This window comes from Leptonychotes weddellii, chromosome X (genome assembly GCF_054177405.1).
Source record: "Leptonychotes weddellii isolate Sample4059 chromosome X, ASM5417740v2, whole genome shotgun sequence".
Classification (NCBI taxonomy): Eukaryota; Metazoa; Chordata; class Mammalia; order Carnivora; family Phocidae; genus Leptonychotes; species Leptonychotes weddellii.
Window position 1 is genome coordinate 74135059 of NC_138385.1, and position 20278 is coordinate 74155336.

At 37.9% G+C, this 20278-nt stretch overlaps 1 pseudogene; it reads left to right on the top strand.

The window, feature by feature from the left end:
* Window positions 1-7485: 7485 nt before the first annotated feature.
* LOC115941986 (cilia- and flagella-associated protein 276 pseudogene) lies at window positions 7486-8001 on the top strand (annotated as a pseudogene).
* The last annotated feature ends 12277 nt before the right edge of the window (window positions 8002-20278 follow it).

The following is a 20278-nucleotide window of genomic DNA, read 5'->3' on the forward strand; positions in this document are numbered from 1 at the left end:
TGGCCTCCAGGAATGACAACAAGGGGAATCTAGGAACAATGGAGAAGAAGCAGCAAAAGAAGCTGTGAGCACAGAGTTAAAGGCAAAATGCAGGATCAGATCAGGGTTGATCAAGAGAAATGGGGCAGTAGGGGCACCTGGGTGGCTCAGTCGGTTAAGCGGCTGCCTTCGGCTCAGGTCATGATCCCAAGGTCCTGGGATCGAGCCCCGCATCGGGCTCCCTGCTCCGCGGAGAGCCTGCTTCTCCCTCTCCCTCTGCCTGCCATTCTGCCCACTTGTGCCCTCACTCTATCTCTCTGTCAAATAAATAAATAAAATCTTTAAAAAAAATTAAAATTAAAAAAAATTAAAAAAAGAGAGAGAAATGGGGCAGTAAACAGATTTTAGGACCAAAAATTGCTTTTGCCAACACCAAAATCCTACTGGACACCAAAATGCCTTGCCTTCCAGAAACACTCAGAAAACATTTGTGGAATGGGAATGGAGTGGGAGCTGAAGCTCCACCAGCTCAGGTCTTACAAATCCTCTGCAAATTCCAGAAAGGACTCAAGTTGCTCACCATCCCCATGGCAGGAAGCACAGGGAGGGAAGCCCATAGATTCCGTTGGAGTAAAGAGAGTTGAGGTGAAGTCGGGATCTATGTAGATTAAAATCCCTTGGCTGCTCAGAGCTGTCTCCCAAGGGGACTTTTATCAAAGGGTTAGTTATTACCTAGGTTTCATTAGGTTAGTAGCAATGATTTTGCTATTCATTCTAAAGAGTTCTAAGAGCATGTATTTCCAGATTGCATATAGGGCTTTTATACCTCTTATCTATTTACATCCAATTCTGAAATAATTATCTCCATTTTACAGATAAGGAAATAGAGGCTCAGAGAGGTTAAGGAGCTTTCCCAAGTAACACAGTTAGTGGCCGAGCCAAGCACCCAAACCACGGCAATCTGGCTCCAGGGCTCGTGTTCCTATCCACTATGCTCTTTCTCTCTCACATTGTGCCAGGCCCAAGACCTTGGATCCATAAATATCAAGCCCACCAGAAGCAACAGAGTAAGTTCTAAGGAAATGCTAAGGCAGAGCAGGTGTCATGTTTGGTCTGAGGCCCTTTTGATCTATGGGCCAAATGGCATCTGCCTCCAGAATTGACCCCAGGACCAGTAAATGTCCTCTCACCATGTGTCCTGTGCCTGGCATGGCCAGAGCTAGACTACTCGCAGGAGGAACAGAGGAAATACACAGCTTGTCTGTCTTTGATATTATGTTAGCTTGTGGATCTGAGGTCCCTGAACCACCAAGATAAAGTTCTTTTTTCTTAGCACACCTAACTTGGCAGATGCTAGCATTATAGCTGAACAGATGTTTTCCCTAGAGAATCTCTTTCCAATACCTTATGATGAAAAATCACCTTCAGAGAATAAACAAATGTACATATGTGTAAGCTCCAGCAAGACAAAACCATCTATTTCAGATGGGAGACAACAAATGCTCTGTGCTTGGGGAAAATAGATATTAGACAGCCCGGAAGTCACTCAAGGATTTATTTTTAAGTGTCATTCCTATTTGAGGTTTTTCACTGTCCTTCCCTGCTTCCAGCAATTGCAATTTGGAACATTAATTCTGGAATTTATTGTTTATTTCTCCCAATGAAGTTTGCATCAAACTGACAAAAGGCAGTTTTATAAACTGGGTATGCTAAATGTGCTTATTTAACATATTTCTGTAGTGCTTGAGTTTAAACAGGAAAGTGGGTAACCTGTATAAACAATGTTTGTTTTTCTAAACACTTGATAAGTTTTTCGATTGGTTCATTGTTTTGCTGTCTTTTTTAATGGCCAAATTATTCCCAGAGGTACCCAGATGCTCATGCAATTCTTTCCAATATTTACAAATGGTTATAACTGATCAAGCTGATCTGTTTCAGAAGCATATTGTGGAATTATTAACATCATTTTCTTGAATAATGACATTTCATTCTTCACTGACAATGTCCACTCGGTTGATATTTACATGGACAATATCTTAGTGTCCTGAGGTCTATGAATGAGGAAAAGGCAAGTGGGATGTATATATTACAGTCAATCTTAAATTTAAATTAGTTACGTGTGGTAAGCTAAATAATGGTCCCAAAAGCTAGGTTCATATCTGAATCCCCGGAACCTGTGAATGTCACCCTCTATGGCAAAGACTTTGCAGCAGTTAAGTTATAGATCTTGAGATGGGGGGATTATTCCGAATTATCCTCAAGTATCCATATAAGAGGGAGCCAGGGGGAAATTTGACACCCATGGAAAATAAGAAGCAACGTAACTGCAAAGGGCAGAGAATGGAGTAAGGAGGTCACAAGCCAAGGAAGGCTGGCAGCCACCAGAAGCTGGAAGAGGCAAGGAACGAATTCTTCCCCAGAGCCTCCAGAAAGCATGGTCCTGCCAATACCTTGATTTCAGACCAGTAAAACTGATTTTGAACTTCTGGCCTCCAGAAATGTGAAAGAATATATTTCTATTGTTTTAAGCCACCAAGTTTGTGATCATTTGTTACAGCAGCCCCAGGAAACAAATATACTATGTTTCTACATGTTACATATAAGCCAATTATTTGAACCTTAGTGCATTTATTGACAAATACAATATTACATGCCCTAGTTATCACCATGTTAGACCAAAAAAGCCTTTTTTTAAATCACATATACAGAATTATACTATACAGTGGGGATTTGAAGGTCGTTTTTTCCCCCCTTTTCTTTTGCAAGAGGAAAGTCAAAAAAATAGCTGGATGCTAGAAGGGAATATGGGACTTAACTCAAGCAGTAAGAGCCTTCAGCAGAAAGAAAAGGCGCACATCGGTATTAGTCATGGTAAATCATCATCATCATCATCATCATCATCATCTCTTTCATAGTATTATGTCTTAAGCACTCTTCTAAGTACTTTACAGATACCTATTCATTTAAGTCTTACAAGATGCCTATGAAGTAAATCCTAGTATTATTCCCATTCTACAGATGAAGAAACATCTAACAAGTGGTTAAATAATTCACACAGCTGGCAAATGTTTGCAAATATATTTTATCCAATGCCCAACAAATGGCTGTTGAAGTACCACTACCCAGGGCTATGAATGAGAATGGGGGTGTAGGCTATACAGTTTAATTGAGAAAATCTTCTTATAAGGTCAAAGGAAAATTGAGTTTATTGACTATAGGGAAGCCTATGGTAAGCCACATTGTCTGAGCATTCCTCTTGTCGAACTGCTATTCAATCAACAAGTGTTTGGTTGTCTACTATGGGCAGACATTGTGAGGTGAACCTGAAGACATTGTATCCTGATCCAAACTGATGACCATAGTTGTCTAACTCTCTCTCTCTGAGTAATCACTATAATAGTCAATGACTAGCTGCAAAGCATAGGTTTTAAATAGTCTGGCTATCATTAAGAACAAGACTTGTGCATCCCCCCAAATCCTCATGGAAACTTTGACAATGTCCTCTGAGTCTTTCAAGCATTCATTTATTTGGTTCTTAAAGTCAATTTTATAAAAACACGTAACTAATAAAAACTGAAGGCTAGTATGTATACAAACCTAGCAGGGATGGAGCTTATAACCTTAAGGGCATCAATTACTTTGGGATTTCTGAATTAATGATATTCTTTTTTTCTTGAATTCATATTGAAAAAAATCAAACTTTTAAGTAAACCAACAACAAAAATCACACGGACAACAGAAATCAGATCAGATCCCAAGACCTCCGGAAGAGTTTTTTTGATTTTGTATTATGGAAAATGTCCAGTAAACAGACTAGTATAATAAATCTCATCTGGCCATTCTTGTTTTATTGTATACTTCTCTCTATTCCCCACTCAATTATTATTTATATACAGTTCTTTTTTTTAGATTTTATTTATTTATTTGACAGAGCGAGAAAGAGGACAAGCAGAGGGAGCGGCAGGCAGAGGGAGAGGGAGAAGCAGACTCTCCGCTGAGTGGGGAGCCCAATGGCACGGGGCTCCATCCCGGGACCCTGGGATCATGACCTGAGCCGAAGGCAGCCGCTTAACCAACTGAGCCACCCAGGCATCCCTATACAGTTCTTTATAAGGATAAAATCTGTGTTCATTGGGAAGCAAAAATCTTAACTGTAATTTGGACAAATATATATGCCTAGGCAAGCCACATTCCCTATTTAGATATAGAACATGTTCATCATCTCAGGAAGTTCCCCTATGTCCATTCCCAGTCACTTTACACCCCAACCTAAAGACAATGATTATTCTGCTTTTTTTCACACCACAGATTAGTTTGGCCTATTCTAGAACTTCATAAATAGAATCATGCAGTACATTCTGTTATTACTTCTTTGTGTCTGGGCTCTTTCACTCACAAACATTATGGTCAGCATAATGTCCATTATGATCCATATACCAGTAGTTCGTTCCTTTGTTTCTTTTTTTTTTTAGCTGACTAGTATTTCATTGTATAAATATACCACAATTTATTTCTCTACCCTGTTAAAGTTGGACATTTGAGTAGTTTCAAGTTTTGGGGTAGTAAGTCTGCTATGAACATTTTCACAAACTTTTTGTGTGTGAACATGTGTTTTAATTTCTCTTGGGTAGATTACCTAAGAGCGGAATTTCTGGGTCAAAGGGTAAGTAGCAGACTATTTTATCATTTATAAATTAACTTTCTGGGATCCCCCAAGTGACTCGCAAACGTTTCTTTTGACAAAATCAAAACATCCTTTAAAATTCTTTTTTAGGACAGAGACAGTCCTTCAGGAATAAACCCTTGCAGTATTAGGTAGTGACATGACATATAAAGATACTACCTGCTAAGAATTTTTTTTTTTTTTGGCAAAATACTGAGGTGACCCTAATACTTACTGAGAATTGCATTTTTGAGAAACAAGCCTTATATAAGATTTTTCATACCACTCCACAGCAGCCCCAATTTCCAATACACCTTCCATCTTTCTTGCTTTGAGTCTACTTTTCATAAGAATGGGCAACTACCATGGTAAGATTTGAAAGATTTGGGGGTTAACACAGAAGGATAAGAAAAAAAAAATGGTTTTAGGGATTTAGATCTAGAAAAAAAAAGATCTCCCATGTCACTCAATTTGGCTCACCAGGAGTTATGTTGGAATGATAGTAACAAAGAATGTATGTTTGTTGGGCCTTGTTCTCTGGCCAAATGTCTCCCTTGGGAACTTGTTCTGGGAGGTGATGAAGGAGATGTTGAAGGAAGGAAGTTGTTTATAGTAGTAGAGAATTTAATGATTCCAGCTTATGAGTCCTCACCATTTCTGGATCCCAATACATCTTTTTTTTAAGACTTTATTTATTTATTTGAGAGAGAGAGTGAGTGAGAGGAAGAGCAGAGAGAGAGGGACAAGCAGGCTCCACACTGAGCACAGAGCTCAACTAGAGCCTCCATCCCACAACCCTGAGATCATGACCTGAACTGAAATCAAGAGTCAGACACTTAATGGACTGAGCCTCCCAGGCACCCCTGGATCCCAATACATTTTAAAATCAATTTACACTAAGGCCTTTCCAGTTTACTCTCCACTACTAGCCTCCCATCCCCCAAACTGACTTTCAAGCACAGTACACACTCAGTCATCTAGAAGAGGATACCATTTTCCTGCTTAGCAAAAAATCTCTGGGATATAAGAAAGGCTACCACACACCGTTGCCCATAAATCCAGGGAGGATGTGTATGTGAGTAGGTGCCTTGTGGAATTGTGTGGTATACAATCTGCACAGCCATCTAAGGTGTACAAAATGATATATATGTGGGAACAAACAAGTACGGAGTCCCATTAAATTAAACTAGATCGATAGAGCTTAACTTATTAATCTCGGTCTTCCTTTATTTTGTAAGTGATTTCACAAGTAGGTCAGCCAATGCTGTTCTAGCCTCAATTCTTAGGCTACATTTAGTCTTTGGTTTACCAGTCTTTCTTTCTCATTTTTCCCTTATAGTCTCAGCCCAAACTGGAAAATTTCTCTTCTAGCTCCTTGTCTGTCTAGGACTCAGATCCATTCCTTCAATTTGGGTTCTCTTAGCCAAATAACTCAGCTGGGCAATCTTCCCCAAATCTTCAATTCTGTGAATTTCTATAAACTTTTTTTTCCTGCTTATTTTTCTCTGCTCATTGTCTAGGAAGCTTTTCCTGGTGGAAAATGTTTATAAGAAATCAGATCCAACTGTCACAAGTAGCCATTTTGACTAATTTTTCCTATTCTATTACCCTGTGGTTTACACATGCAATGTTACACTAATGAGCTTGGCTCCTAATGCAGTAGTAAAATATTCCTTATTAGCACAAAATATGACACACAGGGTAAAAAACATGGGTAATAAGGAATGAACTGGGTTGTGGACAAAGTACAATCTAGGCCTCAATTTTCACGCCTACAAATCAGATGAGAAACAGTAGGTTCATAACTTGACTGTTTCATCAGAATCTCCTGAGGATATTCCATAAATCTAGATTCTCAGTCCACTCCAAGATTTATTATGTCTAGGGGTAAGGCCTGAGAATCTTCATGTTTAAAAAACACCCCCCACACACACACTGTTGGTGGGAATATAACTGGTGCAGCCACTCTGGAAAACACTATGGAGGTTCCTCAAAAAGTGAAAATAGAACTACCCTACGACCCAGCAACTGCACTACTAGGTATTTACCCAAAGGATACAAAAATGCAGATTCGAAGGGCACATGCACCTTGATGTTTATAGCAACATTATCAACAATAGCCAGACTACGGAAAGAGCCCAAGTGTCGTCCATCAAATGATGAATGGATAAAGAAGATGTGGTACACACACACACACACACAGGAACATTACTCAGCCATCAAAAAGAATGAAATCTTGCCATTTGCAATGACATGGATGGAGGTAGAGTGTATTATGTTAAGCAAAATAAGTCAGAGAAAGACAAATACCATATGATTTCACTCATGTGTGGAATTTAGGAAAGAAAACAGATGAACATATGGGAAAGGGGGAAAAAAGAGGGAAGCAAACCATGAGAGACTCTTAATGATAGAGAACAAACTGAGGGTTGATGGAGGGAGGTGGGTGGGGGATGGGTTAAATGGGTGATGGCCATTAAGGAGGGCACTTGTTGTGATGAGCACTGGGTGTCACATGTAACTGATGAATCAGTGAATTCTACTCCTGAAACCAATATTGAACTATATGTTAACTAATTAGAATTTAAATACAAATTTGGGAAAAAAAAAAAACCACTCCCCCAATGAAACATTTTTCTTTTCATACTATAAATATCATGTGCTTGTAAAAGCAAGGCCGGTGAGTTTGGGTCTAGTAAAAATGGAGTGAATACATTCTATACTATCTCCCCAACAGATTATAACTAAGAACACTGCACAAAATGCTAAAAAAGAATAAGAGCAGCTGTGTGGCTGCACGGGCTTCCCATCCCTCACACCAGCGGCTCACTCCGCATTTTACCATGCCTTTCACCTGAGACCCCTGCCAGCACCCTACGCTGGATAACGATGATACCTTCCTGGGAAAACTCCAGGCTTCCAAGAAACTGCCATATAAGAACCCAGCTCACCTTGCTCAGCAACAGGAACCCTGGAGTCAGCTCAGCTCAACTCCCACAATCACCTCCATGAGGCGGGATGTTTATTTTTTTGATCCTGAGATACCAAAGGATGATCTGGATTTCTGCTTAGCAGCCTTGTACAACCACCACACAGGGACATTCAAGAACAAAAGTGAGATACTCTTACACCAGGAGACCAACCAGGATACCCATGGAATCATCAAGACCCAATTCCCTGGAGAACTTTTACCCCCTCCTCTGCCACCTTCCATCACTTCCTGAGCTAACATCAGACACTGGATCAACCCTAAGAAGGAGTCTATCCACAGCATCCAGGGATCCATAGTGTCCCCTCACACTGCAGCCACCAATAGAGGCTACTCCCGAAAGAATGATGGTGGCTTCTTCTCTACCTAATGTTGGCAGGTCCCTGGACTAAATTAATCATAGTGGAACATCCTGCTGCCCACCTCCATTAAATAGAATTGTGCTGGAAAAAAAAAAAAAGAAGAAGAAGAAGAGCAGGTGGATAGATATAGAATTCAATACTCAAAGGACAACCCAGCAATGAGTTGCCTGGGCTTTTTGCCCCCATCTTTTACATCCTGGCTTAAGCTCTGTAGCAACCCCAAACCAAAACAACTAACAGGCACAGATAAAGTCAGATCCAATTGCTTTCTCTGGCCAGAGAAGCAGGAGTGGGGGACAAACCTCTCTTGACGCAACAACATGAGCAACAAAATAAGAGTCCCCTGCTCCTAGCAAGATGGAGATTGTCCCAAGCTGTTGTGAGTGCCAGCAAAGAAAAGGCAGCCCCTTCCTCCACTGGAAGGAGCAGAGGCTGCTCCTGTGGAGCGGAAGACTCTTTTTTGTATTTTCCCTGCACTACACTGAACAAAAGTGGTGGTAATGGGAGCAGCAGTGGCAGCCCCACAGGCTCTCTTCTTTCACTGCTTTGCCCTAAGTTAGGCCCAGTCACAAGGAGTGCATGAAAATGTAGAGACATTAAAGCTCTGGCTTTCTAGCCAAACTACTAGAAGGAAAAAAAAAAAAACACCCTGGGAATCAGAGAGAACTATTGAGATGATGAAGCTATCAATAGGGATTTTTAAATCTCTATATGAAGTACTACCTCAGTCCCAAACTGCTCATGTGTGTGAAACCAGCTGTAATGAACACAACAAAGATGTACAAAAAAAATACAAACTGGAAGGGCACTGCAATGGCTCTGAAAACTGAAGTGACGTAGGAACTGTAGCCCACAGAAGCTGGTTTAGGACTTGCAGTCTGGATGGAATTGCATTGAATGCCTGCGGAAACAAAATTTTAAAAATAACATTCTTTGGAAGATTTTTATAGGAATCAGAGTCTCATGATATATAGTATTCAAAATGCCCAAATACAATCCAAAATTCCTCAACATACAAAGATTCAGACAAATTTGAATAATTGTCAAGGGAAAAGGCAATCAACAGATGCCAACCTTGAGATAACCAAATGTTGTAATTACCAGATGAGATTTTAGAGCAGCTATTATGATCATGCTATAAGAAGTAAGGGTGAACAATTTTGAAAGAAATGCAAAGATGTAAGTGTTCATCTGAGAAATAGAATCTATAAAAATGAACCAAATGGCATCCTAAAACTGAAAGCTACAATAACAGAAATTTAAAAATTGAAAGGGCTTAATAGAATGGTGATGACAGAGGAAAGAATTAGTAAATTTGATGATACATCACTAGAAATAATGCAATCTGAAAAATTGGGCTTAAAAAAAAAAACTAGAGCCTTCGAGGCCTATGGAACAATATCAAAAGGTCTAACATTCCTACCATGAAATTTTCAAAAGGAGAGGAGAAAAAAAATTGAATAAACAATGACTGAAACTCTCCAAGTTTTGTGGAAAACAAACTTTATAAATCTAAGAAGCTCAGTGAACCCCAAAGAGAATAAACTGAAAGAAAACCATGCCTATACACATCATAAACAAACTGCTGGAAATGAAAGATTAAGATAAAATCTGCAAAGCATCCACAGAAAAACAACATATTACATGTGGAGAACAAAGATCCAAATGAGTACAGATTTTTTCCATCAGAAACCATGGAGACCAAAAGAGTGGAACAATATTTTTAAAGTGCTAAAAGAAAAGACCTGCCTGTCAACCCAGAATACTATATCCTGTGAAAATATCCTTCAAGAATAAAGGGAAAATAAAGATGTTCTCAAAAAAAAAAAAATCTAAGAGAATTCATCACTAATAGACTTGCTTTAAAGAAATTCTTCAAGTAGAAAGGAAATACTGACTAAAAGAAACCTGGAAAATCAATAACGATTGAATAGCAACAAAAATGGTAAATAACCGCCTAAATAAAATGGATCATTTTTTTTGTCTTTAACTTAGTGTAACAATATAATATTTGTCAGAAGCAAAAATCATAATGCTATCTGATGAAATTTTCAATATAGATAGACATAATACATATGAAAACTTTATAAAGGGGAAAGACTAAAATTACTATATACTCACAAGTTTTCTTTATTTTTTGTGACATGGTAAGATATTAATGCTAATTAGATTGGGTAAAATTGGGTGTATATATGGTATTCCCTTCAGCAATCACTGAAAAAAACAATTCAAAGAGATACAGTCAAAAACCCAGTAGAGAGATTTAAATGGAATTCTAAAAAGCATTTGAATAACTCAAAAGAAGAGAAGTAAGGGAAAACAGAGGAATGAAACACATGGGAGCGGGGAGAAACACCTAAGAGAAAAGCAGAAACTAATAATAAAATGCTACAGCACAATACAACAATATCAGTAATTACATTAAATGTAAATCGTTTAAACAAACCAATTAAAAGTCAGCGATATTTAGATTGGATTTAAAAACAACACACACACACACACAAAGACACAACTATATGTTGTCTATAAGAAACCTACTTGAAACACAATGATACAAGTAGGTTAAAAATGAAAGGATAGAAAAGGATATAACATGCAAATACCAATCAAAAGGAAAAAAGCTGGAGTGGGCATGTTAATATTAGACAAAATACACTTCAGAACAAGGAAAATAACCAGGGACAAAGAGGAACACTATATAATGATTCATCAAGAAGACATAAAAACTCTGAATGTGTATGCAACTGCCAACAGAGCTTCAAAATAAATGAAGCAAAAACTGACAGAACTGAAAAGAGAAACAAATTCACAACAATATCTGTGCATTTCAACATTCCTTTCTAAGCAATTGATAGAATGAGTAGCCATAAAATCAGCAAAGATATTGAAGGATAAACAACATCATCAACTAACTGAATCGAATTGACATTAATACAACCTTCCCCCCCAAAAAAAGAATACATACTCTTTTCAAGTGTTCATGGAAACATTTACCAAATTAAACCATATGCTAAGCCATACAACAAACTTTGTTAAACTTAGAAGAATTAAGGTTACTAAAAATATGTTCTCTGACCATAACATGATTAAACTAGAAACTGATAACAGAAGGATATCTGGGCAATCTCTAAATATTTGGAAATTAAACAGTACACTAGTACATAATCCATGGTTCAAAGAGGAAGTCTCAAGAAAGTTAGAAAATATTTTGAACTGAATAAAAATAGAAATAAAGTATATTACAATATGTGAGATGTACCCAAAATAGTGCTTAGAGAAAATTTTATAGCATTGAGTGCTTATATTAGAAAAGAAAGGTCTTACATCATGTATAGAGAAGTTGAATCACTATGTTGTGTGTTAACTATACTCAAATAAAAAAGTGTTTAAAAACAGAAAGAAAAGAAATGTCTCAAATCAATAACTTAAGCTTCCAAATTAAGAAATGAAAAAAAAAAAAAAGACAAGTAACCTAAAGCAAGCAAATGGAAGGATATAATAAAGAAAAGATAAAAAATTGATAAAATTGAAAACAGAGAAAACAACAGTAATAGTAAAACAATAGATAATATCTAAACAAAAAGCTGATACTGTGAAAATATCAACAAAACTGGTAAACCTCTAGCTTGATGATCAAGTAAAAGAGAGAAGACACATATGATAAATATCAGGAGTTAAAGAGGAGATATCATTACTGATTCACAGACATTAAAGGACAATGAAAGAATGCTAAAAACAATTCTATGCACATAAATGTAACAGTTTGGATAAACTAGACCAATTCCTTGAAAGGCAAAGCCTACCAAAACTCACCATAAGAAAAAATAAATAACTTGAATAGCCTTGTATCTATTAAAGAAATTGATTTCACAGTTAAAATTCTTCCAAAAAAGAAAATTCCAGACCCAGCTAATTTCACTGTAGAATTCTGCTATGCATTTAAGAAGATAAGGGGACACTTCTCAATTCATTTGATGAGCCACCATTACTCTGATATAAGAAACAAATAAAGAAAAAAAAAAAAAAAGAAACAAATAAAGAGAATACCAGAAGAGAGAACTGTAGACCACATCCCTCTTAAAATAGATACAAAAATCTTCAATAGAATCTTAGCTATTTAACCCAGCAATCTGGTAAATACATCACACCAAGTGGGGTTTATCTCCAGGAATGCAAGGATGGTTCCAACACCAGAAAATCAGTCAATGCAATCCACTGTATTAACAGATTAAAGAAAAAATGATTATACCAAAAAAAAAAATGCAGAAAAATCATTTGACAAAATTCAACATCCATTCATGATAAAAACTCTCAGCAAGCAAGAAATATAAGGGAACTTCTCAACCTGATAAAAGACAGCTTTAAAAACCCTATAGCTAACATTATACTTGATGGTGAAAGACTGAATGATTTCTCCCTATGACTAGGATCAAGGTAAGGATGCCCACTCTCATCACTCTTACTCAGTATCATACTGGAAGCACTAGCAAGTGCAATGAATCAAGAAAAAGAAATAAAAGTTATACATATTGGACAGGGATAGATAAAACTATCCATATTCCCAGATGACATGATTGCCTACATAGAAAATCTCAAGTAATCTGCAAAAAAAGCACTTAAAGTTACTGAGTTTGGCAAGCTCACAGATACCAGATCAACATCCAAACACTTATATTTCTAGACATTAATAATGAACAAGTAGAAACCAAAATTTTAATAATACCATGTACAATAGCCCCCCCTCCATGAAAGTTTTAGCTATAAATCTAAGAAAATATGGTCAGGGTCTGAATGTGGAACTAAATAAAAATAAAAATACAACTTACCAAATTTGTGGCATGTGGGCAAAACTAGTGTGTAGAGGTAAATTTGTTGCATTAAATATATTTTAAGAAAATAAAGATCTAAAATCTGTAACCTAGGGCGCCTGAGTGGCTCAGTTGGTTAAGCGACTGCCTTCGGCTCAGGTCATGATCCTGGAGTCCCAGGATCGAGTCCCGCATCGGGCTCCCTGCTCGGCAGGGAGTCTGCTTCTCCCTCTGACCTTCCCGACCCTCCCCCCTCTCATGCTCTCTCTCTGTCTCTCTCTCTCAAATAAATAAATAAAATCTTTTAAAAAAAAAAATCTGTAACCTAAGAATCCACATTAGGAAACTAAGAAAGAGCAATTTAGGACTAAAGCAAGGAGAAGGAAAGAAGTAGTAATAAAAATTAGAGCAGAAACCAGTGAAATTGAAAACAGGAAATAGGGAAAAGCAACAAAACCACAAGTTGGTTCTTTGGAAAGACGAATAAAATTGAAAAACCTCTAGCCAGGGTAACCAAGGAAAAAAGAGAAGACATAAATTGCTAATATCAGAAATGAAAGATGGGCCGTCATTCCCAATCCCCTGGGTAATAAAGGAATACTATGAACAACTCTATGCCCACGTATTTGATAACTTAGACCAAGTCCTTCAAATATGCAAGCTACCAAAACTCACAAAAGGAGAAGTAGGTATGCTGAATAACCCTATTAAAAAAACTAAATCAACAATTAGTAACCTTCTAAAAGAATGCATCAGGCCAGATAATTTCACGAGTGAATTCTCCCAAATCCTTAAGGAAGAAATAATAACAATTCTCCACAATATCTTTCAGAAAATGGAAGCAGAAGGAATACTTCCTAATTCATCTATGAGGCCAGATTTAACTTAATACCACAATCTGGTAAAGACCTTACAAGAAAGGAAAGCTATACACAAGTATCTCTCATGAATATAAATGCAATAATCCTCAACAAAATATTAGCATTAAATCCAACAATGTATAAAAGAAAATTATACACCATGACTAAATGGTATTTATTCCAGGTATGCAAGGCTGGTTCAACATTCAAAAATCAATCAATATAATCTATCATATCAGCAGGCTAAAGAAGAAAAAATCATGATTATATCAGTATATGCAGAAAAATCATTTGATAAATCCCCAGCACCCATTTTTTAAGATTTATTTCTTTATTTGAGAAAGAGAGAGGAAGAGAAGGGGGAGGGGGGAGAATCTCGAGCAGACTTCCCGCTGACCGGGGAGCCCAACACGGGGCTCAATTGCACAACCCTGAGATCATGACCTGAGCCAAAATCAAGAGTCGGACGCTTAACCAACTGAGCCACCCAGGCAACTCCCCAGGATCCATTTCTGATAAAAACTCTCAGCAAACTAGGAAATAGAGAGGAACATTGTCAACTTGGTAAAGAACATCTACAAAATATCTATAGCTACAATCATACTTGAAACTATACTTCAGTATGGACAATTTCCCCCAAGATCAGAAACAAGACAAGGATGTCCTCTCTCACCACTCCTATTCAACATCCTACTGGAAGTCCTAGGTAGTGAAATGAGATAAGAGTAAGAAATAAGGGTACATAGTTTGGAAAGGAGGACTTTTTTTGCATATGACATGATTATCTATGTATAAAATTTTAAAAATCTACAAAAAGTTTCCTAGAAGTAATAAGCAAGCATAACAAAGTCACAAGACAGAAAAAAATTGGAAAAGTAGACATCTCCCAAATTTAAAATTTTTGCTCTGTGAAGGACAGAGTAAATGAAAAGACAAGCCACAGACAGAGAAATTTTTGAAAGTCACATATCTGACAAAAGACATATCTCAAAAATCTGAGATAAACCAATTTTATTTTTGTTTTTTCAAAGATTTTATTTATTTATTTGAGAGACAGAGAGAGAACGAGCTGTAGGGAGGGGCAGAGGGAGAGAGGGAGAAGCAGGCTCCCCACTGAGCAGGAAGCCCGATGCGGGGCTCGATCCCAGGACCCCGGGATCATGACCTGAGCCAAAGGCAGACGTTTTAACGACTGAGCCACCCGGGCGCCCCTGAGATAAACCAATTTTAAAAACTGGGCAAAAGATTTCAGTAGATATTTTACCAAAGAAGATGTATGGATAGCAAATAAACACATGAAAAGATGCTCAACATTCTTAATCATTAAGGATATGCAAATTAAAACTACAATGGGCTATCATTATACCGCTATTAGAATGGCTAAAATAAAAAAAAATACTGATATTATCTAGTGCCAGTGAGTCTGCAAAGCAACTGCGATTCTCAGATGTTGCTGGTTGGAATGCAAAATGGCACAGCCACTCTGGAAAGCAGTTTGGCAATTTCCTATAAATTTAAACACACACTTTATATGACCCAGAAATCCCACTCCTAGGTATTCAGTCTATTGAAATGAAACTTACGTTCACACAAAAACCTGTACATGAACACTTATGGCAGCATAATTTGTAGTTGCAAAAATCTGGAAACAACCCAAACATGCCCGATTCTGTGAATAGATAAACATAGTGTTGTAGTGAGCAATAAAAAGGAACAAGCTATTGATAGCTGCAACAACGTGAATGAATCTCAAATACATTGTGCTAATTAAAAGGCACCAGTCTCAAAAGGTTAAATACTGTATGATTCCATTAATATGGCATTGTTTAAAAGGCAAAAATTATAGGGACAGAGAACCCATCAGTGTGGTTGCCAGGGGAGTCATAGGTAGGATAAGGATTTGACTGCAAAGAGGTAGCAGGAGGGAATTTGGGGGATTGCTGGAATTGTTCTATATCTTATTAGTGGTGTTACAAAAAACTATACGTGTGCTAAAACTCAATAATGAATTCTACTATAGGTAGCTTAAAATAGTAATGCAAAATAATAAACGATTCTGATATTTTAATAAATTCAATAAAAAGAATTTAAAAAGAAACTCAAGCAAAGCAGAAAAAAAGGCATCAGGAGAGTATATGTCAATATAGGTGGTCCCAGCTGCCTCTTAAAGAGAAAGGGTCTGTTTCCTTTTGTTTGACACATCTTTCTTTTTTTCAAGTAATAATAATTATAAAGTTCTAACACTGCTGGTACTGATTGGGAGTGTTCATAAAAAGAAGGCTACAGTCTTGTTAAAATAATCTCTAAAAACTGAATCAACTCAAGTGAATTAAATCTATTGCATAGTATAATTAATTGTGTAGAAACCCATCATTAAGATAACCCTAAAACCCTTGAGTCAAAAAATGACAAGTTCAGAGGCCACGTACAGACATGACCTAGGATTAAAGAAAAATTGTTCTGCCAGATAGCATCTCGATTTTTTTTTTCATATTTGTAAAGGGTAATATTTTTTGTTCTTGTAATCTTGACTACAATTTCTGAAAGTAACCAAGCACTGCAATTTTTAAAAAGGGTTTCCGGGCGCCTGGGTGGCTCAGTTGGTTAAGCGACTGCCTTCGGCTCAGGTCATGATCCTGGAGTCCCTGGATCGAGTCCCACATTGGGCTCCCTGCTCGGCAGGGAGTCTGCTTCTCCCTCTGACCCTCCCCCCTCTCATGTGCTCTCTCTCTCATTCTCTCTCTCTCAAATAAATAAATAAAATCTTTAAAAAAAAAAAAAAAAGGGTTTCCAAGCAGCTATGTGAATTCTTCCCAATCCAGAGGAGGAAAATATTTGTAGTGAATCCGGTTTGAATAACATGGTGGTCTTGTTTTTGCACTTAGCCAAGATGGTTTCATCAATCACAGGAAATGACACTTCCCACAGAAAGAAAATAAGATGTAAATTAGCTAGAGGAGAGAACAGAGCGGGGACTATTCCATTTGGAATAAGAAAGACTCAGAAAAGCAAACTGTCATGCAGGAGTTATGATCCTATTGCATTTTCATCACCTAATTTCCAAATGACTTGCAGCCTTCCTTCCATTTATGAAATCTGCATTATTTGACTTGCTAGACCTGGCCTAGAGGGAAGAGAATCATCTGGCAAAGGTTGAAAGACAGCAACCATTCAGGAACCTGGTGCTTCTCCCTATAGAAGTACTGTCCAATGGAAACACGTTAGCCACATATGTAATTGTAAATGTTCCTGTAGTCACACTAGAAAAAGAAAAGGAAAGAAGTGGGATTCATTGTAATAATATTTGTATTTAGGGGCACCTGGGTGGCTCAGTTAGTTAAGCGGCTGCCTTCAGCTCAGGTCATGATCCCAGGGTCCTGAGACCGAGCCCTACATCGGGCTCCCTGCTCAGCGGGAAGCCTGCTTCTCCCTCTGCCTGCCACTTCCCCTGCTTGTGCTCTCTCTCTCTCTCTGTCAAATAAATAAATAAAATATTTAAAAAATAATATTTGTATTTAATCCATTATATCCAAAATAATATTTCAACATGTAATAAATATGAAAATTACTAATGAAATTTTACATTTTTTTCATACTAAGCCTTCAAAACCCAGTATCTATTTTATACTTATGGTATATCTTAATTAAAAGTAACCACATTTCAAGTACTCATGGGGCGCCTGGGTGGCTCAGTCATTAAACGTCTGCCTTCAGTTCAGGTCATGATCCCAGGGTGCTGAGATGGAGCCCCACATTGGGCTCCCTGCTCAGCGGGAAGGCTGCTTCTCCTTCTCCACTCCCCCTGCTTGTGTTCCTGCTCTCGCTATCTCTCTCTGTCAAATAAATAAATAAAATCTTTAAAAAAAAAAAAAGTAACCACATTTCAAGTACTCAATAGCCCCATATAGCTAATGGCTACCATATTGAAGAGTGCAGCTCTAAAGAGTTTATATCCATGAAAAATGTGAGACAGGATCATTTGCTTCAATCAGTCTTTGGAACTAAGAATAAGTATTTGGAAGAGAAGACAGACTGGAAGAAAATTGAGCAAACTGACTTCCCTGGAAAAGATGATAAAATATAAGATTGAGCTTTAGTACAACCAATATTATTGTTTACCCTTCTTAAGGGTCACAACAGATAACAGGCCCTATGCTGTGTTTCCTTTGAGAATAAGCTAAAAACTCGCTTGTACCTTGAAGCTTTTCTTGATGAGACCCATCTTTTTATTCACCAATTGATCACTTGACTTTTGTCTCTTTACCTCTTCATTTTCTGCCCTGTCCCATCCATGACAGGTAATGAGGTATAGTGGAGAGTACATAGGCTCTGAAAGAAAAAGATTAAGAATTACCCCCCGCCCCAGGCTCTGGCTCTGCTTAATGTCTCTTACCCTCATTATCCTTATCCTTGCCACTAAAAGTGCCCACCAAGAAAGTCGGTCAGTGGAAAAGGCGGCAGGATATATAACAGGAGTCTTGGCATCTTCACCCATGGGTGAAACCCAGAATTAACAGCACTGATAGGCATTTCCCTGGCCTCCTTGTTGGCCCAGTTCATGACTCTGAGCTTCTACCTGGAATTCTCTCTGAACATTCCAGAATAACTCAGTGTCTATGTCCACTGCTGTGATTTACCTGCTAGAGTAGCCTCTGCCTGATGCCAATGATTGCCTAAAGCATGCCCCAAATTGCTCTTCCTGTCAGTTTTTGGCATCAGCCTGCCCAGGTGTTCTTGCTGGGCCTATTCTCTGCAGCTGATTCATTTTGCCAAACTTCCATTCTTCCTGTTGGAGGTCCCACCAATCAACCCCACAATTCCATGCCAGTCTTGAGCCTGCTAACAATATGAAAACTTGCCAGGTATATTACATTGAGCAAATAAACTAGCCTCAGTTTCCTCATTTGTGAAGTAAGAGTAAATAGTATTTACCTCACAAGGTTATTGTGAGGATCAATGAGATAATGCATGAGAAAATGCTTTGTAAACTAAGGAAGTGTTAGTTATTAAATTTGCTTAGTACTTACTATCCTCATGGTGTTGTCCTCATAAGTAACACTTTAACAACTACCAATATTGTAGATACAGTGCTTACATTCCTAAAATTTTTATATAACACTCCTTGAATGGGAGTGCAGGGTTTAATTTAACTAGTTATCATATAAGAAATTTTAAATAATCCAAAAGAGAGGCAAGAGAAAGATGGGAAACAAAATTATTGAAGTCAAGAGCACCATATATGCTTTTCATACTTTGGGATTTCTCACCGTGAAATGTTAGCCCTTCCATAACCTCCCTTGATCAAATTTATGTTATGTTATGTTTATGCTCTGTGGTCCCATCTTTTCACCAATACCCTTCTCCCACCTCCTGATACTTCTCTCAGTAGGACCTCAGGGTCTTCAGGCTGCCTTTTCAATAGTACATTCATTTATTCATTCAAGATGGCAAGTCTAACTGAAAATGTGAAAATTATATTTTTATTCTTGGGAAAACTTTGGAGCAACCTGGGTTATAGTCAACATTGCAAAAAAAAAAAATAGTTTCTTCAATAATTTCCAGAAAAAGAAATGCCAGCAAGCACAGATTATTTGTGTAGTGAGACAGGAAATTTGTAAGTCACCTCATCAAATAAAAACTGTAAAAAGCCAGATTTAGAGTTGATGTCATAGCATCCCCATCCCAACCAAAACCCTACAAATCTAGACAGAGACTCACTTGTACTTCTGATAGTATAAACTTGAAAGAAGAAACTATTTCAACTCTCTTTCGGAAGAAATTGATCTGGACACCAGCAGAGAAATTAAAACCAGCTTAACTCATGGAGATTTCCTAAACTCGTATTTTCCTAGAAAAGGGGATAAGGAGATTTACTGGCTTCCTGTATAATTTATAAAACTCAGTAGCCAAGCATGATGGGACTTTAAGGATGGTTCAACAGTGGAAAGGGATAAGCTATTCCCTCCCTAAATGCAAAGCCCAGGCTGGGGACACTAACTCAACAGTGAAGACTATTGGGCTTCATCAGCCAACAGGTAAACCACCTTACCCATGGCAGTGCAGCAAACACTGGCTCAGTGTAAACTGGTGTCCCTTGCCAGTGGGCTCTGTTCAAATACGTGGCTAAGGGAGGCATGTAGTCATGTTGCAGAGTTAGATCCAGGCAGGAAAAATTCACCCCAGGTGGTTCAAATGAAAAAGACTTTTATGAAGGTCTACTTACAAAATTGTGAAAATCAAGAAAACAAACAAGGGACATTGAGTCACCCAGAGACTAGCACTAGCAGGAACCCATTATCATCCTTAGACCTCCAGCTCAAGAGAACTGGAACCTTGGGGGAGCCTCCTGGTGGGAGCCATGGGCCAGGAGAGATGCTACTGGGGCCTGATGGAATGCCAGAGCCTCCACCGGCCTAACCCACGGGTCAGCAAACATTTTCTACAAAGGGCCAGGTAGTGAATATTTTAGGCTTTTTGAGCCATACAGTCTGCATTACAACTGCTCAAGTCTGCAACTGTAGCATGGAAATAGCCATAGACAATATGTAAATGAGTGATCAACAAAACTGTGTTTCAATAAAACTTTATCTATGAAAATAGACAGTGGATGGAATTTG